Raw genomic sequence first — 24,714 nt, 5'->3', positions numbered from 1 at the left:
ATTTTAAAAAAAAAAAACCAAATCACTGTATGTTTCAGGTTTCTCTCTCTACATATAGTAGTAGAAGCTTTACATTTTTTCTTTAATTTCAAGCAGATAAAATTCTGAGAAACTTCTCCCTTTGCAGAACATACAAGGAGTGCTGGGTTTATTTATTTTTTTTAATCAAACAATATCTCAAAAGAAAATGATAATTTATTCTAGTCTGTGCTAGTTAAGATCCTACCTGGAATACTGCTCTCAATTCTAGGTATCATTCTTTAAGAACAGTTAATTCAGAAATGAATGACCTGGATAGTGAAGAAATTTAAAACAATATTTTCTGAGGATCAAATAGAGGAACTAGGTTATGCCTACTCTAGAGAAGAAAAAATACTTAAGTTCTAATACTGTGTTTAAGTCTACAAAAGGTTACCATGTGGAAGACAACAGATTTATTTGGAATACTCTTAAGGTGTAGAAATAGGATCAATAGTCCTACAGGGACAGACTTTTACTCAAGATAAGCAGACACTAAAAAACAGTGCTTCCCAAAGAGGAAATGAGCTGCCTTAGAACACAGTGCCTATCACGGAAACAATAAAACACTGGCAATAATGTTGGCCTTTCAGGACTTCTGATTTAAAACAGCAGATTACACACATCCATTTATCTCAGAAACCTCCTGAAATGTGAAATTAAAATAACAAAAAGACATGGAAGAAATGATAGTGGACAAAAAAGATTAACAAATATGTGAAAGCAAGAAAGGGAATGAAGGAGTAGCAACCTTCACATAGCAGGACAGAGAAAGCTGAGTCCAAACTATCCAATGGGGGATGACACCAAGAATCTAGCTGGTTATCATCAAAGGAATCTAAGGAACTGGAGATACCAGTTATCTCAGACAGCAGGTATAACAATTGTTGAAAACATTGCAATTCACTGAAATTATACAGAAGAAATAACTAACAAACTCTTCTCCCGACTTCCCATGCAACCAAACAAGTGCACCTCCCTCACACTGGTAGGAAAGAAAATGTTTATTTTCTGATTAATTGAACCAGAACAGCCTCATATTCAAAGACACGAGGTCTATAGTGAGGAACTGAGGTAAATCACCTTACTGAAATTAAGAATACTATGTGAAAAATTATATACAAACAGCTGTATTCCCTTACTTAGTTCCCAAAATGCTGGCTAAAGAGAAGAGTCTAGGCTGGGTGCCGTGGCTCACACCTGTAATCCCAGCACTTTGGGAGGCTGAGGTGGGTAGATTACAAGGTCAAGAAATCAAGACCATCCTGGCCAACATGGTGAAACCCCATCTCTACTAAAATAAATAAATATAAATTAGCTGGGTGTGGTGGTGTGCACCTGCAGTCCCAGCTACTTGGGAGGCTCAGGCAGAAGAACTGCTTAAACCAAGGAGGCAGAGGTTGCAGTAAGCCAAGATTGCGCCACTGTACTCCAGCCTGGTGACAGAGTGAGACTCTTGTCTTAAAAAAAAAAAAAAAAAAAAATGAAGAGTCGAAAAGTTCTAAGATAAAGTAAGTCACATACAAGCTGGGTATGGTGGCTCACGCCTGTAATCCCAACACTTTGAGAGGCCAAGGCAGATGGCTCACTTAAGGATAAGAGTTTGAGAACAGCCTTGGCCAACATGGTAAAAGCCTATCTCTACTAAAAATACAAAAATTAGCCAGGCATGGTGGCGTGCCCAATAGTCCTAGCTGCTCAGGAAGCTGAGGCAGGAGTACTGCTTGAACCCAGAGGCAGAGGTTACAGTGAGCCAAGACTGTGCCACTGCACTTCAGCCAGGGGGACAGAGTGAGATGTCTCAAAAAACAATAATAATAAAGTAAATAAAGTAAGCCACATTCAAATAGGATCAGAAATCAGAATGCTATCACCTTTCTCAATAATAACAGTGAAAACTGATGGATAATAGACTAATGCCTCTGAAATTCGGTGGGAAAACAATTTTCTAACATAAATTTTTTTTTTTTTTTTTAGGAGACAGCATCTTGATCTGATTTCCAGGCTGGCGTACAGTGGCCCAATCAGAGTTCATTGCAGCCTCAAACTCCTGGGCTCAAGTGGTCCTGCTGCTTTAGCCTCCCAAGTAGCTAGGACTACAGGCATGACCCACCATGCCTGGCTAATTGCTGTTTTAGACACAGGGTCACACGATATTGACAAAGCTGTCCTCAAACTCTTGGACCTTAAGCAAATCACCTGCCTTGGCCTCCCAAGGTGCTGGGATTACAGGTAGGAGCCATGATGCTTAGCTTTTAATCTGAAATTGTGTACCCAACTAGACTAACAATCAAGTGGAGGAGTGGAATAAAGATATTTCAGATTAACAAAGCCTGAAAAAAAAAACCCATAAATCTTTTTGTTTTTAAGATTAAAAAAAAAAAACTTTTTACTTTAAAAATTTTTTTTTATAAAGACGGGGTTTCACCTTGTTGGTCAGGCTGGTCTTGAACTTGTGACCTCAGGTGATCCGCCTGCCTTGGCCTTCAAAGTGCTTGGATTACAGGAGTGAGCCACCATGCCCGGCCAAGATAAAAAAAACTTTTAAAATGTACGTTTCATGCTTTCTAACCATGAATTTTTTTTTTTTAAGACAGGCTTTCATCATGTTGGCCAGGATGGTCTTGAACTCCTGACCCTAGGTGATCCACCTGCCTCAGCTTCCCAAATTGCTGGGATTACAGGCATGAGCCACCATGTCCAGCCACCATGAATCTTTTATAAGAAGACTAGTAAAGGATGTGCACCAGCAAAACGAGGAAGGAAACCCAGAAAGAAATGAAAGCCAGAAAACTGAAGCTCTAATGAAAAAGAAGCATCAGAAACCACAAGGATCATGGTAGAGCTACACAAAAGATCTAGAGAGTGTACAGTCTGGATTGGAACAGGGTTCCAAGATGAAAGCCTTACAAAAAACGATTATCCAAGATGTTTAACTATATTGATAGTGGTTTTTATATTTCTATTGCAAAGTTCAGAAAATAAAAGACAATAGGTACATGGGAAACTAAACAAATAAAAAGTAAATTATTAACTCCAGGAAAAACAAAAGGTTATACAAGAAAGAAAATGTAAACACAGTATATGGTGGCTCAGTTTTTAACAATATATACATAATTCAAACAATGTAAATGTTATTTATTTATTTTTTTTTTGAGATGGAGTTTCGCTCTCGCTACCCAGGCTGGAGTGCAATGGCGCAATCTCGGCTCACTGCTACCTCCGTCTCCTGGGTTCAGGCAATTCTCCTGCCTCAGCCTCCCAAGTAGCTGGGATTACAGGCGCGCGACACCACGTCCAGCTAATTTTTTTTGTATTTTTAGTAGAGACAGGGTTTCACCATGTTGACCAGGATGGTCTTGATCTCTTGACCTCGTGATCCACCCGCCTCGGCCTCCCAAAGTGCTGGGATTACAGGCTTGAGCCACCTCGCCCGGCCCTGTAAATGTTATTTTGCCTAAAGTTGTGGTATGATTATACTGGGAGTTTGTGGGGGAAAGTAAGTGGTAGCAGGAGTTGGATAAAATTGTTAAAGCTTTATCTTCCAGAATAGAAAACAAAGAGTTACTGTCTATAACTTAAAAAATAAGAAATAGCAATAAAAACATTCTTTTTTCCCCCCAATATTTAACATATTAACATGTCCACAACAAACATTATTTACAGACAGGTAAATCCCAGAAGAAATCATTTAAAGCATTAAAAATGGCTGGGCACGGTGGTTCACGCTTGTAATCCCAGCACTTTGGGAAGCTGAGGGAGGTGATCACTTGAGGTCCCAAGTATGAGACCAACCTGACCAACATGGAGAAACCCCATCTCTACAAAAAAAATACAAAATTAGCTGGGCATGATAACATATGTCTGTAATACTATCTACTTGGGAGCCTGAGGCAGGAGAGAATTGGTTGAACCCAGGAAGCAGAAGTTGAGGTGAGCCAGATTGTGCCATTGCACTCCAGCCTGGGCAACAAGAAAAAAACTCTGTCTCAAAATAATCATCATCATCATAATGATAATTAAAAATAGTTGCTTCTCTTGCTGTTGCCGTCCCAATGTAGAGAAAAACAAAGAGGAAGAGAGAGAAAAAGAAAGGAAAAAATATTAAGATAGTTGTTTCCAAGGAGGAATTGAGAATGAAGAAGGGTAAGAAACCGTTCTTTCTTAGTATATGCTTTAAAGTATACTATTTAACTTAAAAAAATTATACACGTATTACATTAAATAAAAATTACAATTATTATCATTTTATTATGATTTTTTCTTTTTTAATTATAAAAAAAATATGGAACGCTTCACGAATTTGCATGTCATCCTTGCACAGGGGCCATGCTAATTTTCTCTGTATCATTCCAATTTTAGTATATGTGCTGCCAAAGCGAGCACATTTTATTATTTTATTTTTTAAGACTGAGTACTCTCTCTGTTGCCCAGATTGGGCGATCTCAGCTCACTGTAACCTCCACCTCCTGGGTTCAAGTGATTCTGCCACCACACCCAGCTACCTGTTGTATTTTTAGTAGAGACAAGGTTTCATCATGTTGGTCAAGCTGGTCTCGAACTCCTGACTTCAGGTGATCCACCTGCCTCAGTCTCCCAAAGTGCTGGGATTACAGGTGTGAACCACCACACCCGGCCAATTATTTTTAAAATTTATAGGTTCTCCTCTCCCTCTCCTAGACCCACTGTAACAGAATATCTGAATAGATAGGCATATTTAAATGGCTTAAAAGATTGTAAACAGTTAAGTTGGATAAAACACTGGTGTAAGATCATGGACTTTGGCCGGGTGTGGTGGCTCATGCCTGTAATCCCAACTACTCAGGAGGCTGAGGCAGGAGAATCACCTAAACTTGGGAGGCGGAGGTTGCAGTTAGCCGAGATCGTGCCATTGCACTCCAGCCTGGGCAACAAGAACAAAACTCTGTCTCAAAAAAATAAAAGAAGATCATGGACTTAAAGCCCAATGCAGGCTTTTCCATATTTTCTATATTCCACTGACTCAAAAATGTACCCTCAGCCCCAGCCAGCAAATCTAAGTAAGAATGCGACTCATTACAAAGAAGACCAAAAAAGAGGGTTTAAATGGGTCAGCACAATCCATCATTACCATAAGTAAAGCTCCTTAAAAGTATATAAAACCCAAGGATTTCAACATGAATAATAAAAAAAAAATACATAAAACTCAGGCCAGGGGCAGTGGCTCATGCCTGTAATTCCAGAACTTTGGGAGTCCGAGGCGGGCGGATCATGAGGTCAGGAGATCGAGACCATCCTGGCCAACATGGTGAAACCCATCTCTAATAAAATACAAGTAAATTGGCCAGGCATGCCGGCACACACCTGTAGTCCCAGCTACTCGGGAGGCGGAGGCAGGAGAATTGCAAGAACCCAGGAGGCAGAGGTTGCAGAGAACCAACATTGTGCCACTATACTCCAGCCTAGAGACACACCGAGACTCCAAGATTCCGTCTCAAAAAGAAAAAAGTATATAAAACCCATACAGATAAGTTAGTAACAAAATCTCTGTACATTAAAAATACTAAGTTATACTGATATGTCAAACTAATTTCTTGCTATCTAATATAATTTTTTTTGAGATGGAGTTTCGCTCTTGTTACCCAGGCTGCAGTGCAATGGCGCAATCTTGGCTCACTGCAACCTCCGCCTCCTGGGTTCAGGCAATTCTCCTCCCTCAGCCTCCTGAGTAGCTGGGATTACAGGCACGTGCCACCATGCCCAGCTAATTTTTGTACTTTTAGTAGAGATGGGGTTTCACCTTGTTGACCAGGATGGTCTCGATCTCTTGACCTCATGATCCACCCGCCTTGGCCTCCCAAAGTGCTGGGATTACAGGCTTGAGCCACCGTGCCCGGCCTAATATGATATATTAAGCAACAATTTTTATTGCATAATTTGATTAAATATACAGTTAATGTACCTCTTCCTTCAATATAGCTTATCTTTGAGGTTCTGCTGAATTTTAGTTTCCATAACAACCTGAATAAATCCTTTATTGCTGTAGATATCTGCAGCTATTTATAAATGCAACAACTGGATCTGTCCAGCTAAATTTCTTTCATAATGTAAGACATCAAAACAGTTTTTTTTTGTTTTGTTTTTTTGTGAGAGAAAATCTCTCTCTGTCACCCAGGCTAAAGTGCAATGGTGCAATCTTGGCTCACTGCAACCTCCACCTACTAGGTTCAAGCAATTCTCCCTGCCTCAGCATCCCAAGTAGCTGGGATTACAGGTGCCCGCTGTCTGCCACTACATCCAACTAATTTTTCTATTTTTTAGTAGAGTGGGGATTTTGCCATGTTGGCCAGGCTGGTCTCGAACTTCTGATCTCAGGTGATCTGCCCAACTCAGCCTCCCAAAGTGTGGGGATTACAGGCATGAGCCACTATGCCTGACCCAAAAACAGTTTTCTTTTGCTCTAAATAAACTTAAGAAAAATGTCAGAAAACATTAAAACTATAATTAATACATTTATATCTTAAATATAAAAATGTACTATAACTATACAGAATAAAACAGAGAATGGGGCTAGGCGTGGTGGCTCATGCCTGTAATCCCAGCGATTTGGGAGGCTGAAGCAGGCAGATCACTACTTTACTGAAGCAGAAACCCCATCACTACTAAAGATACAAAATAGGTGCTGAGAGATCCAAGATGGCTGATCGCTAACGTCTCGGGATTGCAGCTCCCAGTGAAAGCGCAGAGAACGAGAGGATGCCACACTTTCAGACAAATTTTTGTCACTCACGGACCAGAAGATTCCCAGTGGAGGAGCCCCACGGGTCACTAGCGCGACTCTTGTGGCCGGCGCAGTGGTTTTGCCGGCGCGGCGTGGCAGCTCTTGGTGCAGGGTAAACAGGACTGGTTCCCCTTCTGACCAACGTTTGGAGCTCCGGGAAAGCAGAGTCACCTATTACGGACTCAAGAAGGAAGCCAGACTGGAGATTCCCAGGCAGAAAAGCACCATCAGTCTTAACGCCGCTGTTTTGGCTGGCGCAGTGCGTTGCTCATATTTCGGCCCTGGGAATTAACAACTTGGACATCCACTCAGAGACCTAATTTGAAAGTTGGTAATTACAAAGATGATAGGTGGATAAATTTACAATGATGGGAAGAAACCAGCGTAAAAAGGCTGAGAATACTCAAAATCAGAATGCCTCTCCCTCTAAAGAGGATCACAGTTCCTCATCAACAAGGGAACAAGGCTTGACAGAGAAGGAGCGCATCCCATTAACAGAATCAGGCTTCAGAAGGTGGATAATAAGAAACTTCTGTGAGTTGAAAGAACATGTTGTAGCCCAATGTAAAGAAACTAAGAACTTTGAAAAAAGGTTTGACGAAATCCTATTGAGAATAGACAATTTAGACAGGAATATAAGTGAATTAATGGAACTGAAGAATACAATATGGGAACTCCAAGAAGTATGCACAGGTTTAAACACTCAAATTGATCAAGCAGAAGAAAGGATATCAGAGGTCGAAGACTAACTTAATGAAATAAAATGAGAAGACAAGAATAGAGAAAAAAGGATAAAAAGGAATGGGCAAAGTCTCCAAGAAATATGGGATTATGTGAAAGACCTAATTTACGTTTGATAGGTGTACCTCAATGCGACAGAGAGAATGAATCCAAGCTGGAAAATATTCTTCAGGATATTATTCAGGAAAACTTTCCCAACCTAGCAAAGCAGGACTTCAACCCCAAGTAATATAGAGAACACCACAAAGATATTCCTCAAAAAGAGTAACCCCAAGGCACATAATTGTTAGATTCACCAGGGTTGAAACGAAGGAGAAAATACTAAGAGCAGCCAGAGAGAAAGGTCAGATTACCCACAAAGGGAAGCCTATCAGACTTACAGCAGATCTCTCAGCAGAAACCCCACAAGCCAGAAGAGAGTGGGGGCCAATATTCAACATCCTTAAAGAACAGAACTTTCAGTCCAGAATTTCATATCCAGCCAAACTAAGCTTCACAACTGAAGGAAAAATAAAATCTTTTATGAACAAGCAAGTACTCAGAGATTTTATTACCACCAGGCCTGCTTTACAGGAGCTTCTGAAAGAAGCATTACACATAGAAAGAAACAACCAGTATTAGCCTTTCTAAAAATACACCAAAAAGTAAAGAGCATCAACATAAAGAAGAATTTACATCAACGAATGGATAAAACAGCCAGTTAACATCAAATGGCAGTAATCCTAAATTTAAATCGACTAAATCCCCCAATCAAAAGATACAGCCAAAACCCAATGGTATGCTACATCCAGACCCATTTCACATCCAAAGATACACAAAGACTCAAAACAAACAGATGGAGAAAGATTAACCAACTAAATGAAGAGCAAAAATAAATAAATAAGTAAAAAGCAGGAGTTGCAATTCTCGCATCTGAAAAAATAGATTTTAAAGCAGCAAAGATATAGGGGTAAAAGGATCAATGCAACAATAAGAGCTAATGACCCTAACACCCAGATACATAAGACCTATAAAGAGAGTTAGACTCAATGAGACAGAAAATTAATAAGGATATCTAGGACTTGAACTCAGATCCGGAACAAGTAAACTTAATAAATATTTATAGAGCTCTCCACTTTAAATATACAAAATATACATTCTTGTCAATACCACATCACACCTACTCATAGGTTTAAATGAAATATTGATCAGCCATTATTAATACCCATTTTTAGAATAAAGCAACATTTCCATTCTCTCCCCCTCCTTTTCTTCCTCTCTTTCACTCCTTTTTTTTCTTTCCTTCTCTCAAAAAAAAAAGATACAAAATATTAGTCAGGGGTTGTGGCACATGCCTGTAATCCCAGCTACTTGGGAGGCTGAGGCAGGAGAATCACTTGAACCTGGGAAACGGAGGTTGCACTGAGCAAAGATCGCACCATTGCACTCCAGGCTGGGCAACAGGGTGAGACTCCGTCTCAAAAAAAAAAAAAAAAAGGAAAAAGAAAAATAAGAAATACACTTACATATTTTATTCAGAAGTTTTTGTTTGTTTTTAATTTTTTATAGAGACATTTTCACTAATATTGCCCAATCTGGTCTCAAACTCCTGTACTCAAAGGATCCTCCTGTCTCAGCCTTCCAAAGTGCTGGGATTACAGGCATAGGCCACTGCACTCAGCCAGATTGTATTTATTTGTGTGTGTGTGAATCAAAAGTTCATCCCTTTATTTTTTACTTTTTAGTTTTCCATAAATTAATGGGGTAAAGGTGGTATTTGGTTACATGAGTAAATTCTTCAGGGGTGATTTGTGAGATTTTGATGCACTCATCACCCAAGCAGTATACACTGCACGATATTTGTAGTCTTTCATCCCTCACCCCCTTCCACTCTTTCCCCTGAAGTCCCCAAAGTCCATTGTATCATTCTTATGCCTTTGCATAAGCCAGATATTTTAAATCAATTTCTTCTCTTCACAGTAACACAATGCAAGATAAAACACAAAGAAGCAAACAATAGTATTAACATAAAACATTTATTAGCAACGAAAGCAACTTAAATTCATTAATAAAAATAAAGATTTTACAACTGAACCTTTCCTCTTTCATGATTATTTGATTCCATTAAAATGACTAATAACGATTAGACTGAAGAAATATCTATCTTCACTGATCTAAACTTTTGAGTACACAAAATTATAAAAATAAAAGGTTTATTCTGTATCTGTGCAGCAGTTGGTTAGCAACTTCTTGGTTAGGATCTATGCCTATGTAGAGTCTTACAGTGTTGGTTCAATAGATTATTTAGATTAAGACTGCTACATTTAGGACAACCTACAGATTTCTTCTCATATTAAAAAAAGTTTAAAATTATATATAAATAAATGTATTGACTGATGAGTCTTACATTTTCTACCTTGAATTTAGATATTCATCTTTGTGCTCATGTCCTTTCAAACCCTTTCTCTAACTCATGTTTTTTTATTTTTATTTTTGAGATGGAGTTTCGCTCTTGTTATCCAGGCTGGAGTGCAATGGCACGATCTCTGCTCACCACAACCTCCGCCTCCTGGGTTCAAGCAATTCTCCTGCCTCAGCCTTCCGAGTAGCTGGGATTACAGGCACGTGCCACCTGCCCAGCTAATTTTTGTATTTTTAGTAGAGACGGGGTTTCACCATGTTGACCAGGATGATCTCGATCTCTTGACCTCGTGATCCACCCACCTCGGCCTCCCAAAGTGCTGGGATTATAGGTGTGAGCCACCGCGCCCGGCCTTCTAACTCATGTTTTAAAAACATATATAATATCCTATACATCTGTATATTTGGAGATAGTCCATTATACTGAATTAAAATTAAATTTTGTACCTTGTCCATACTTAGTCTAATCGATGCTTAATTTTGCAGATGTTTTACTTTTAACTTTTTACCTTTCCTGTGGTGGTAATTTTGCAGATGTCTTACAATAATTAAACAATATACAAAACACAATTTCCTAAGGGAAAAAAGCATAACTAAACAACAGGTGATTCAGATAGCAGCCAGCAATGTTATTTTCAAATTTCAAAGAGTAACTTTAGATGCGTAAGAGCCATTCTTCAATATTCATTACTGTTGTATTTTGATATAAAACATATCTAATCATAAATAAGGTCTTTGCCCTTTCACCTAAATCTTTCAGAGAATAGCATAATCACAATCCTGAGAAACCATTCCTGTGCCTAGAATTTCAGGTAAGTTAGTCTTTCATGCAAATACCCACATGATTCTTTTTCCATTACTTTCATAGTTCCTTTCCTGCCCATTCCATTCCTTGAAAAATTTATGAGAAATGCTTACATGACAAGGATATGCCCATTTTAGCCTCCTTAAACTAGAAAAAATTCTTAGGTGATAGAAAGGAAAACCTCATTTTTTTTTTTTTTGAGACAGTCTCTCTCTCTGTTGCCAAGCTGGAGTGCAGTGGCGCGATTTCGGTTTACTGCAACCCTCTCCACCTCCTGGGTTCAAGTGATATTCCTGCCATAGCCTCCCGAGTAGCTGGGATTATAGGCACGTGCCACCATGCCCAGATAATTTTTTATTTTTGTATTTTTGGTACAAATAGGGTTTCACCATGTAGGCCAGGATGGTCTCAATCTCCTGACCTTGTGATCTACCTGCCTTGGCCTCCCTAAATGCTGGGATTACAAGCATGAGCCACCACGCCCAGCCAAAACCTCATTTTTATATGTTGCCTTTATAGTTTAAATATTGCTCACATATGCTATAATGTCTGACCCTACAATAATGCTTCCATTTGGAAAATTAAAAAAAAATTAGGCTCGGAAGGGTTTGCCCCAGGTCAAACAAGAATAGTAATCATCATCATAAGTCAGCTCTCTTGACATAATTTTTTCACAATACTTCGCTGCCTCACTTACATGCAACAAAAAGGAAAGAGTGGGGCAACTGACCTTGGCAGCCTTCAGTTGTCACAGACCCTAAACAACAGAATCAATTACAATCTATTCTCCAATAGCAAGTCCTGGCAGTGTGGTAGGACTGATACCATAACTTTACCTATCAGCCAGAGGCTTAAACCTATGCTTGTTGTAATTAGAATTACCTGACAGAAAAAAAAAAAAAAAAACACATCATGTATTCCAGAAAGAACTACCTATTAAATCCAAATCTTTACATTTTCTATTCATGGCCAACCAGTGTTTAAAACACAAATTATCTTAATAAAAGAGCAAGTTTACAAATGCCTATGGGTTACACCTTTAGGAATGGTAACCCATTCTATTTTTAGTAAACACTTAATCCTAGTATAAGACCAAAACAGATGGCCAATAGAAACTGGCTCCAATTTTCCAACATTCTAATTAACAATATAGCAAACACCTAGCAGTTGTTCTAACCATAATTATCAGCTCAACCCGTAACAGGGTAAGAAGTTGGTTCATACTCCTTTTTGTTTTGGCGAAAGATACTTGGGACTGGTCAAGAAAAAAAAATCAGACTCGGCAACTTTACTTCTAAGTAAACATCTCATGCTGCTGCCCATATTTTACAGTCCTTGCTCCTAGCCACATACTTGTTTATCTCATTCAATGCTATACTTCAGTGCCTCCTTTTCTTTGGTCTCTTTCCACTTTTTTTGCTGTTGTTACTTGCTCAGCTCCTTTACTATATTCTTCTTTCCATCTCTCGTTTTGGTAATCCTCATTACTATCTGGGCTATCTTGGTCTTATCCTTGCCAGATTCTTTCCTAAAGCTGCCACTTCTACTCCCACTAAAAGCTTTGTCTTCATCAACAACTTATGCTTTAAAACGATCTCCTGCTTTTTCCTTGATCTCCTTTCAAAATCTCATTACCTTGATATATCTCAGTTATTGGAAATAAACTAGTTTATACTAAAAGGAGCATAAGTGTTGAATAATTGGTGTCATTTTAGACAAGATAGGGGAAAAATCTGGGAAAGGACAAGTTTTCATACTTTCAGCCCACTTGCCTCCCTACCTTTAGTAAATAACAATAGAGTTGTGAGCCTAGGAAAACCCTTTCCCCAAACCCCTAGAGTATCAAAATAAGTTTCCTTCATTGTTAAAGAAGACTTCGGTTATTACTCTATTTCCATCTCTTTCACTAGTTTTTCAGGGTCTTTGCTATCCAGTGTTTGCTTAATTATCACTCACTCCCACAAGTAATTTATTTTATTCATGATATAATTTAAATACAACTATTTAAAAATATTTGTTTGTGTATGTAAATAAGATAACAGCACATGGACAATAATTTTGTTGAGCTTCTAGCACCATTTGGATGCTATAATGAAATAACAGTCATTGATGTATATTCAGTCTCTACTTTATTCATTTTAACTTATTCATATAGTCCGTTAGTGTTTTAAAGTCATTTATGTAAAAAATTAAAAAAAATAAAAAAATAAAAAATAAAGTCATTTATGTATATATTTCCTATTTTTAGTCCAATAAGCACTCTCCTTTGGGACTTTAATCATGTCTTCTACAGTTGAATTTCAATTAATTTGAAACCCAAAACCAAAAATTCATTGTACATTAATGGGTCCTGCACATGGCTTAGCATATCACATGTATTATTATCTTCCTTAATCCTGGCAGCAATCCTGTGGGATAGTATATTGTCAACCACATTTTCCTGAGGAGAAACTTGAGGTTGGAGAGGTTTCATATCTTGCCCAAGGTCACACAAAATTAGTAAGCAAAGCAAGAATCAATTTCAGATCTGACACAAAAATTCATGCCCTTCATCATTATTGATATGGTTGGAACTCTGTCCCCACCCAAATCTCATGTCCAATTGTAATCCCCAGCATTAGAGTGGGTCCTGGTGGGAGGTCAATGGATCTTGGGGGTCGATTTTTATGAATGGCTTAGCAGCATCCTCTTGGTTCTCTCCTCACACTATTGAGTGAGTGCCCACTTAAGACATGTCCTTTATGTATTCATTTTATTTATTTGCTTTTTTTTTTGAGACGGAGTTTTGCTCTTGTTACCCAGGCTGAAGTGCAATGGCGCAATCTCGGCTCACCACAACCTCCGCCTCCCGGGTTCAGGCAATTCTCCTCCCTCAGCCTCCTGAGTAGCTGGGATTACAGGCACGCACCACCATGCCCAGCTAATTTTTGTATTTTTAGTAGAGACGGGGTTTCACCTTGTTGATCAGGATGGTCTCGATCTCTTGACCTCATGATCCACCCGCCTCGGCCTCCCAAAGTGCTGGGATTTCAGGCTTGAGCCACCGCGCCTTGCCGTATTTATTTACTTTTTTGAGATGGAGTCTGGCTCTGTTTCTCAGGCTGGAATGAAGTAGCATCATCTTGGCTCACTGCAACCTCTGCCTCCCAGGTTCAAGTGATTCTCCTGCCTCAGCCTCCTGAGTAGCTGGGGTTACAGTCACACACTACCACGCCTGGCTAATTTTTGTATTTTTAGTAGAGATGAGGTTTCACCATGTTAACCAGACTGGTCCCACACTCCTGACCTCAGGTGATTAGCCTGCCTCAGCCTCCCAACGTGCTGGGATTACAGGTGTGAGCCACCACAACAGGCCCTGACATGTCCTTCAAAAACATGTAGCACGCACCTCTCTCCTGCCCTCTCTCTTACTTGCACCATGCCAGAAGCCTTACTCCCCTTTGCGTTTCACCATGATTATAGATTTCCTGAGGCCTCCTCAGAAGCAGAAGCCACTATGCTTCCTGTACAGCCTACAGAACCTTAAGCCAATTAAATCTCTTTCGTTCGGCTGGGTGCAGTGCCTCACACCTATAATCCCAGCACTTTGGGAGGCCAAAGCAGGTGGATCACAAGGAGTTTGAGACCAGCCTGGCCAGCATGATGAAACCCCATTTCTACTAAAAATACAAAAAATTAGCCGGGCATGGTGGCACGTGCCTGTAGTCCCAGCTACTTGAGAGGCTAAGGTGGAGGTTGCAGTAAGCCAAGTTGGTACCACTGCACTCCAGCCTGGGTGACAGACCGAGACTCTGTCTTAAAAACAAAAAACAAACAAAGAAAAAAACCACACCTCTTTTGTTCATAAATTCCCCAGTCTCAGGTATTATTATAATAAGAATGGATTAATACAGTTATAGTACTTCTTGTATATTCAAGAAAAAAAAAGTAATTAGAATTATGGCTATGACGGGCCGGACACAGTTGCTCATGCTTGTAATTTCAGTACTTTGGGAGGCTGAAGGAGGTAGATGACTTGAGCTCAGAAATTCCAGCCTGGTCTACATGGCAAAACCTTGTATCTACTAAAAATACAAAAAAATTAGCGGGTGTGGTGGTGTATGCCTGTAGTCCCAGCTACTCAGGAGGCTAACGCAGGCAGTAGAATCACTTGAATCTGGGAGGCAGAGGTTGCAGTGAGCTGCGATCACATCACTGCACTCCAGCCTGGGCAACAGATCACGACTCTGCCTCCAAAAAAATAAACGAATAGCAATATACCTATGGAAAATTGGGGGACAGAGATCAACAACAATAAAAAGTTATAATTTTGGATTTCATCATCCAAAGATTTATAAAGAGAAACAATATAGATATATTCATCAAAGTTTTTTCTTATTTTAGCCACAAAGTCCATGTTGTACAGGATGGAGTATAGTGGCTATTCATATCACTATCATAGAGCACTGCAGCCTGAAATGCCTGACCTCAGGTGATCCTTCCACCTTAGCCTCCTGACTTAGCTGGGACTACCGGCATGTGCCACTGCACATGGCTATTCAACAAATATTTATTCAGTACTAATGATGTACCAAGCATTATTCATCGACTGTTCCCCATAAGGAGCTTACATAAAGAGATTTTTCTAGAAAGCAAGAGCATTTCAAGAAAGTAGGGGAGAAGCACTCAAAAATAATAAAGAACAAAAAGGATGTGGTGTCAGTAGTAAGTTTAAACCAAGATCTAGGTGATCTAATTATCGTTGGCTCATAAATGGGTTGTCAGTGTCTGAAATACCATGCACATAATGAACTTGGGGTCAGTCTATATCAAAAGTTTACACTAAGTAAAGTGTATATATGGGAATAAGGAGCCCTCAAATCTCTATAATTAAGGTCCAATTACCATTTTTTAGCTATGCCCTTACAACAGTAATATTAAGATGAGTTTTGGGCTCATCTTTATTGTAAACTCCAAAAGATAAGAATAAAGATCTATTTATTTTCTTCATCAGTGGGAACATGTAGTCACTAAAATATGCTTGTAGATGAAGATGTTTGGAATTAAATATGAATCTACTACTTGCTACTTGTGTGACCATAGGCAACTTATTTAACCTCCCCATGTGTCTCAAGTTTTGTACTTGTAAAATAAAGACAATGACAGCTCCTACCCAATAAACATTGTTGTGAGGTTAAATTAATGTGTTTACTTAGGACAGGGTCTGGCATATAGTAAATACTCCATAAAGCTTAACTGTTATTAAGTACTGTCCCCTTTTTTTTTTTCCTGTTTAATATTGTTTACTTTTCAAGTTAGGTACTCATAATGGACTAGATACAGCACAGATTTAACTTTAGAAAAAAACTAGAGTGTATTCTTTTTGAGAAATGCAAGCATTTTCTAAGACATAAGCAAAATCTAGTGTTTTGTTATCATACAAGTTTCAGAATGCTTGGGAATCCCAAGTGTTAAATATTAATAGAGCAGTAGCATGATTTATTTACAGCATGTTTCATTTGCTGGAATGCAAGGATCTTTTTAACTTCTCGGTGTATGTATGCCAAAGAAATCAGTATTTAATATTTCAAATTTGGAAAAATAAAGTACTAAAAAGGCAAATACAGAAATGTTATTACCCCCAAATAACAATTTATGAAATTCCAAGACATTTTCTTATTTTAAAAAGAAACATTTAAGGCCAGGCGTGGTGGCTCACGCCTATAATCCCAGCACTTTGTGAGGCCAAGGCGGGTGAATCACAAGGTCAAGAGATCGAGACCATCCTGGTTAACATGGTGAAACTCCGTCTCTACTAAAAATACAAAAATTAGCTGGGCATGGTAGTGTGTGCCTGTAGTCCCAGTTATTTGGGAGGCTGAGGCAGGAGAATTGCTTGAACCCAGGAGGCAGAGGTTGCGGTGAGCCAAGATTATGCCATTGCACTCCAGCCTGGCTAACAAGAGCGAAACTCCCGTCTCAAAAAAAAAAAAAGAATTGCAAGCAGGGACTCAAAAGACACTTAGACACTTTGTATACCAATTTCTATAGCAGCATCATTCACAGTAGTCAAAAAGGTGAAAACATCCAAGTGTCCTTCAACAGATAAATGGATACATGAAATGTGGTCTATACATACAATGCTAATTACTCAGTAATTAAAAATTGAGATTCTGAGGCTGGGCATGGTGCCTCAAGCCTGTAATCCCAGCACTTTGGGAGGCCAAGGCAGGCAGATGGCTTCAGCTCAGGAGTTCCACCCCAGCCTGCACAACATGGTGAAATCCTCTTTCTACCAAAACTACAAAAAAATTAGCCAGACTTGGTGGTCATGTGCCATAGGCCCAGCTATTCAGGAGGCTAAGGTGGGAGGATTGCTTGAACCTGGGAGGTAGAGGTTGTGGTGAGCTGAGATAGCGCCACTGCACTCCAACCTGGCTAACAGAGTGAGACCATCTTCAAAACAGAGACTGTGATACATGCTACAACATAGATGAACCTTGAAAACATTATGCTATGTGAAATCACAAGGACAAATATCATATGGTTACACTTACATGCAGTATACCTAGACCAAAAATAGGCAAATTCACAGACATGAAAAGTAGAAAAGAGGTTTCTGGGGGATGGCAGGGAATGGCAGGGGATGGCAAGGGATGGGGGAAGGAGAAAATGAAAAGTTATTGTTTCATGGGTATGAAGTTTAATTTGGATTGATGAAACAGTTTTGGAAATAGATGGTGGTGGTGATGGTTACACAACATTGTGAGTATATCTAATGCCACTGAATTGTATACTCAAAAATGATTAAAATGATAAATCTTATATATTTTTTATGTTTTATTTTATATTTGAAAGTATTTCCTTCTCTTTATTCCATATAGAAATGTTATATAGATAGGGGAGGACTCAAGATGGCGCTGTGAGAACAACCCAGGATTGGAGCTCGCGTTGAATCCGCAAACGGTGAGTCAGAGCTGCATTTCCAGACTGATCTTTGTTGCCCACAGAACGGGGAAACTCCCAAGTATAAAAAAGACACGGGACGCCAGTCAGTAGGTCTGCCTGGCGAAGCCGGCAGCCGGGGCGGTGGCGGCCGGCCCTACCCAGCAATCCCCACAGGGTGCGCTTGTCCGGGTGCCCTGTTGAACCGGCAACCTGAGACTTCAGAGGGCTGGACTTGAGACTGAACGAGACTTGGACAGTAGGCCAGCCCAGGGGATTGCAGGAACAGATCGTTTGGGATACCCTGTGGGACGAACAAAACCGCGATTTCAAACTATCCCAAGCAGACGGTCCGAGACGCTCTGTGGGGGAGGGGCGTCCACCACTACCGAGGCAACCCGCCCCAACTGAGATACACGCCCACTGCTGACGCAGCCAGCTGTTGCCGAGGCAACCCGCCCCAACTGAGATACGCGCCCACTGCTGATGCAGCCAGCCATTGCCGAGGCAACCCGTCCCTACTGAGATACACGCCCACTGCTGACGCAGCCTGCCGTTGCTGAGGCAACACGCTACAATGAAGAGACTCCGCCGCAGGGCGTGGCGGAGAGCACAGCAGAGCCTGCAGGAACAGGGTGAACCACACAACAGCAGGGCGGATCCTCGGCAGCCAAACAGTGGCTAGTCTGCCTTCTAGCTGGGCAGGTCACCTCATCGGACATCCAAAAATAAAGCCCAAACCCCTCAACACAGAGCATTTGAGAAAAATGAAAAAAGAGTTTTTTAATGAGCTCTGTTGCAGCAGAATCAAACATAGCAGGCTAACAGCCCTGAATGAACAACAGAGCGCACAGCTCAGCAGTTAAGCCCCTATAAAGTACAAACTGTCTCCTCAAGCAGCTCCCTGACCCCTCTATATCCAAAAGACTGACATTAGGCAGGCATCATCCAGGGACAAAGATAGCAGAAAAAGAAACTGGTAGCATCCCTCGCTGTGCCACAGCTGCTAGAGGTGCACCCCAGACAAGCAGGGTCTGGAGTGGACCTCAGCAGTCGTACAGCGAAGGGGCTAGACCGGTAGAAGGAAAACCAAGTAACAGAAATACTTCATCATCAACATTCTGGGTGTCCACTCAGAGACCCAATCGAAAAGTCAGCAACTACGCAGACGACCAGCGGACAAATCCACAAAGATGGGAAGAAACCAGCGCAAAAAGGAGAAAAACACCCAAAACCAGAACACCTCGCCTCCTAGAAAGGACCAAAACTCCTCACCAGCAAGGGAACAAAGCTGGACGGAGAATGACTGTGACGAAATGACGGAATTAGACTTCAGAAGATGGATAATGAGAAACTTTTGTGAGCTAAAAGATCATGTATTAAATCAATGCAAAGAAACTAAGAACCTTGAAAAAAAATTTGAAAAAAGATTCGAGGAAATGATAACAAGAATGGATACCTTAGAGAGGAATATGAATGAATTAAAGGAGCTGAAAAACACAATACGAGAACTTCGCGAAGCAAACACAAGTTTCAATAGCCGAATTGACCAAGCAGAAGAAAGAATATCTGAAGTCGAAGACCAACTCAATGAAATAAAACGAGAAACCAAGATCAGAGAAAAAAGCGCAAAAAGGAATGAACAAAGTCTCCAAGAAATGTGGGACTATGTGAAAAGACCTAACCTACGTTTGATAGGTGTACCAGAAGGGGACGAAGAGAATGAATCCAAGCTGGAAAATACTCTTCAGGACATTATCCAGGAAAATTTCCCCCACCTAGCAAGACAGGCCAACACTCAATTGCAGGAAATACAGAGAACACCACAAAGATATTCCACAAGAAGAGCAACCCCAAGGCACATAATCGTCAGATTCAACAAGGTTGAAATAAAGGAGAAAATACTAAGGGCAGCCAGAGAGAAAGGTCGGGTCACCCACAAAGGGAAGCCCATCAGACTCATAGCAGATCTCTCGGCAGAAACTCTACAAGCCAGAAGAGAGTGGGGGCCAATATTCAACATCCTTAAAGAAAAGAACTTTCAACCCAGAATTTCATATCCAGCCAAACTGAGCTTCAGAAGTGAAGGAAAAATAAAATCCTTTGCGAACAAGCAAGTACTCAGAGATTTTGTCACCACCAGGCCTGCTTTACAAGAGCTCCTAAAAGAGGCACTACACATAGAAAGGATCAACCAGTACCAGCCATTCCAAAATCACACTGAATGCTAAAGAGCTTCAACATAATGAAGAATCTACAACAACTAACAGGCAAAACAGCCACTTAGCATCAAAATGGCAGTATCAAATTCACAAATAACAATATTAACCCTAAATGTAAATGGACTAAATGCACCAATCAAAAGACACAGACTGGCAAATTGGATAAAAATCCAAAACCCATCAGTGTGCTGTATTCAGGAAACCCATCTCACATGCAAGGATACACAAAGGCTCAAGACAAAGGGATGGAGGAAGATTCACCAAGCTAATGGAAAGCAAAAAAAAAGCAGGAGTTGCAATTCTCATCTCTGATAAAATAGACTTTAAAGCAACAAAGATCAAAAGAGACAAAGAAGGCCATTACATAATGGTCAAAGGATCGATACAACAAGAAGAGCTAACGATCCTAAACATATATGGACCCAATACAGGAGCACCCAGATACATAAGGCAAGTTCTTAATGACTTACAAAAGGACTTAGACTCCCACACAATAATAGTGGGAGACTTTAACACTCCACTGTCAATACTAGACAGATCAACCAGACAGAAAATCAACAAGGATATCCAGGGCTTGAACTCAGACCTGGAGCAAGCAAACCTGATAGACATTTACAGAACTCTCCACCCCAAATCCACAGAATACACATTCTTCTCAGCACCACATCACACCTACTCTAAAATTGACCACATAATTGGAAGTAAAGCACTGCTCAACAAATGCAAAACAACTGAAATCATAACAAACAGCCTCTCAGACCATAGTGCAATCAAGTTAGAACTCAGAATTCAGAAACCGACCCAGAACCGCACAGCTTCATGGAAACTGAACAACTGGCTCTTGAATGTTGACTGGGTAAACAACGAAATGAAGGCAGAAATAAAGAAGTTCTTCGAAACCAATGAGAACGAAGACACAACGCGCCAGAACCTCTGGGACACATTTAAAGCAGTCTCTAGAGGAAAGTATATAGCAATAAGTGCCCATATGAGGAGAATGGAGAGATCCAAAATTGACACCCTATCGTCAAAATTGAAAGAGCTAGAGGAGCAAGATCAAAAAAACTCAAAACCCAGCAGAAGACAAGAAATAACTAAGATCAGAGCTGAGCTGAAGGAGATTGAGACACGAAAAACCCTTCAAAAAATCAATAAATCCAAGAGCTGGTTTTTTGAAAAGATCAACAAAATAGACAGACCACTAGCCAGATTGATTAAAAAGAAAAGAGAGAACAACCAAATAGATGCAATAAAAAATGATAAAGGGGAAATCACCACAGATTCCACAGAAATTCAAACCATCATCAGAGAATATTACAAACAACTCTATGCACATAAACTAGTAAACCTGGAAGAAATGGATAAATTCCTGGACTCCTGCGTCCTCCCAAGCCTAAACCAGGAGGAAGCTGAAACTATGAATAGACCAATAACAAGGTCTGAAGTTGAGGCAGCAATTAAGAGCCTACCACACAAAAAAAGCCCAGGTCCAGACGGGTTCACAGCCGAATTCTACCAGACACACAAGGAGGAGCTGGTACCATTCCTTCTAAAACTATTTCAAACAATCCAAAAAGAGGGAATCCTTCCCAAATCATTTTATGAGACCAACATCATCCTGATACCAAAACCCGGCAGAGACCCAACGAGAAAAGAAAACTTCAGGCCAATATCCATGATGAACATAGATGCAAAAATCTTCAATAAAATATTGGCAAGCCGATTGCAACAGCAAATCAAAAAACTTATTCATCATGATCAAGTAGGATTCATCCCGGGGATGCAAGGCTGGTTCAACATACGCAAGTCTATCAACGTAATTCACCACATAAACAGAACCAAAAACAAAAACCACATGATTATCTCAATTGACGCAGAGAAGGCATTTGACAAAATTCAACAGCCCTTTATGCTAAAAACCCTCAATAAACTCGGTATCGATGGAACGTATCTCAAAGTAATAAAAGCTATTTATGACAAACCAACAGCCAATATCATACTGAATGGGCAAAAACTGGAAGCATTCCCTTTAAAATCTGGCACTAGACAAGGATGCCCTCTCTCACCACTCCTATTCAATATAGTTCTGGAAGTTCTAGCCAGAGCAATCAGGCAAGAAAAAGAAATAAAGGGTATTCAAATAGGAAAGGTGGAAGCCAAATTGTCTCTATTTGCAGACGACATGATAGTATACCTAGAAGACCCCATCGCCTCAGCCCAAAAACTCCTGAAACTGATAAGCAACTTCAGCAAAGTCTCGGAATATAAAATCAATGTGCAAAAATCACAAGCATTCGTCTACACCAATAACAGACTTAAAGAAAGCCAAATCAAGAGCGAACTGCCATTCGCAATTGCTACAAAAAGAATAAAATACCTTGGAACACAACTCACAAGGAACGTAAGAGACCTCTTCAAGGAGAACTATAAACCACTGCTCAATGAAATCAGAGAGGACACAAACAGATGGAGAAACATTCCATACTCATGGTTAGGAAGAATTAATATCGTGAAAATGGCTATACTGCCCAAAGTAATTTACAGAATCAACGCTATCCCCATCAAGCTACCATTGACTTTCTTCACAGAACTGGAAAAAACCACCATGAACTTCATATGGAACGAAAAGAGAGCCTGCATAGCCAAGTCAATTCTAAGCAAAAAGAACACAGCGGGGGGCATCACACTACCGGATTTCAAACTATACTACAAGGCTACAGTAATCAAAACAGCATGGTACTGGTACCAAAACAGAGATATAGACCAATGGAACAAAACAGAGGCACCGGAGGCAACACAACATACATACAACTATACAATCTTTAATAAACCTGACAAAAACAAGCAATGGGGCAAGGATTCCATGTTTATTTTATTTTATTTTTTTTTTATTGTAGACTGCTTTAATGCCAGACTTAGGAGCACAATACACTTATTGCTCCTATTACACAAACCCAATAAACATATTAAAATTGAATTTACTGCTTCCCCTCAAGAATATAGAACATTATTATTAATGTCACAATTTTTTTTCATTTTTAAAAATTATGCTTTAAGTTCTGGGGTACACATGCAGAACATGCAGGTTTGTTACATAGGTATACACATGCCATGGTGGTTTCCTGCACCCATCAACCCGTCATCTACATTAGGTATTTCTCCTAATGCTATCCCTCGCCTAAACCCCACCTGCCGACAGGCCCTGGTGTGTGATGTTCCCCTCCCCATGTCGATGTGTTCTCATTGTTCAGCTCCCACTTATGAGTGAGAACACGTGGTCTTTGGTTTTCTGTTCCTGTGTTAGTTTGCTGAGAATGATGGTTTCCAGCTTCATCCATGATCTTGCAAAGCACATGAACTCATCCTTTTTTATGGTTGCATAGTATTCTATGGTGTATATGTGCCACATTTTCTTTATCCAGTCTATCATTGATGGGCATTTGGGTTGGTTCCAAGTTTTTGTTATTGAGAACAGTGCTGCTAAACATACGTGTGCATGTGTCTTTATAGCAGAATGATTTATAATCCTTTGGGTATATACCCAGTAATGGATCAAATGTTATTTTTAGTTCTAGATCCTTGAGGAATCACTGCACTGTCTTCCACGATGGTTGAACTAATTTATACTCCCTCCAGCAGTGTAAAAGCGTTCCTATTTCTCCACATCCTCTCCAGCACCTGTTGTTTCCTGACTTATTTAATGATCGCCATTCTACCTGGTGTGTGCTGGTATCTCACTGTGGTTTTAATTTGCATCTCTCTAATGACCAGTGACGATGAGTTTTCTTTTCATGTTTGTTGGCTGCATAAATGTCTTCTTTTGAGATGCGTCTGTTCATATCCTTCGCCCACTTTTTGGTGGGGTTGTTGATTCTGGACATTAGCCCTTTGTTGGATGGGATAAATTGCAAAATTCTTCTCCCATTCTCTAGGTTGCTTGTTCCCTCAGATGCTAGTTTCTTTTGCTGTGCAGAAGCTCTTTAGTTTAATTAGATCCCATTTGTCTATTTTGGCTTTTGTTGCCTTTGCTTTTGGTGAATGGTATGTCCTGAATGGTATTGTCCTGATTTTCTTCCAGGGTTTTTGTTTTTTTTTTATCATTTTGGGTTTTACATTTAAATCTTTAATCCATCTTGAGTTAATTTCTGTATAAGGTATAAGGAAGGGGTCAGTTTCAGTTTTCTGCACAGGGCAGGCCATTTTCTCAGCACCATTTATTAAATAGGGAACCTTTCCTCATTGCTTGCCTTTGTCAGGTATGTCAAAGATCAGATGGTTGCAACTCAGCCTTCTTAATATTTCTTTTTTTTTGAGACGGAGTTTCGCTCTTGTTACCCAGGCTGGAGTGCAATGGCGCATTCTCGGCTCACCGCAACCTCCGCCTCCTGGGTTCAGGCAATTCTCCTGCCTCAGCCTCCTGAGTAGCTGGGATTACAGGCACGCGCCACCATGCCCAGCTAATAGGATTCCATGTTTAACAAATGGTGTTGGGAAAACTGGCTAGCCATGTGCAGAAAGCAGAAACTGGACCCCTTCCTGACACCTTACACTAAAATTAACTCCAGATGGATTAAAGACTTAAACATAAGACCTGGCACGATAAAAACCCTAGAAGGAAATCTAGGCAAAACTATCCAGGACATAGGAGTAGGCAAGGACTTCATGAACAAAACACCAAAAGCATTGGCAACAAAAGCCAAAATAGACAAATGGGACCTAATGAAACTCCTCAGCTTCTGCACGGCAAAAGAAACAGTCACTAGAGTGGATCGGCAACCAACAGAATGGGAAAAAATTTTTGCAGTTTACCCATCTGACAAAGGGCTGATATCCAGAATTTACAA

The 24,714-nt window shown here is 40.1% G+C and overlaps 1 protein-coding gene and 1 non-coding gene across 3 annotated transcripts in view; both read right to left on the bottom strand.

The window, feature by feature from the left end:
* PPM1E (protein phosphatase, Mg2+/Mn2+ dependent 1E) overlaps positions 1-24,714 on the bottom strand; it is a 256,455-nt gene that overhangs the window by 154,164 nt on the left and 77,577 nt on the right. The window lies entirely within an intron of this gene.
* LOC118154200 (U6 spliceosomal RNA) lies at positions 4,298-4,404 on the bottom strand. Its single transcript, XR_004744092.1, has one exon. It is a non-coding gene; the product is annotated as a U6 spliceosomal RNA (small nuclear RNA).

Source organism: Callithrix jacchus, chromosome 5 (genome assembly GCF_049354715.1).
Source record: "Callithrix jacchus isolate 240 chromosome 5, calJac240_pri, whole genome shotgun sequence".
Taxonomy (NCBI): Eukaryota; Metazoa; Chordata; class Mammalia; order Primates; family Cebidae; genus Callithrix; species Callithrix jacchus.
This window is presented reverse-complemented; position numbering and strand designations above follow the sequence as displayed.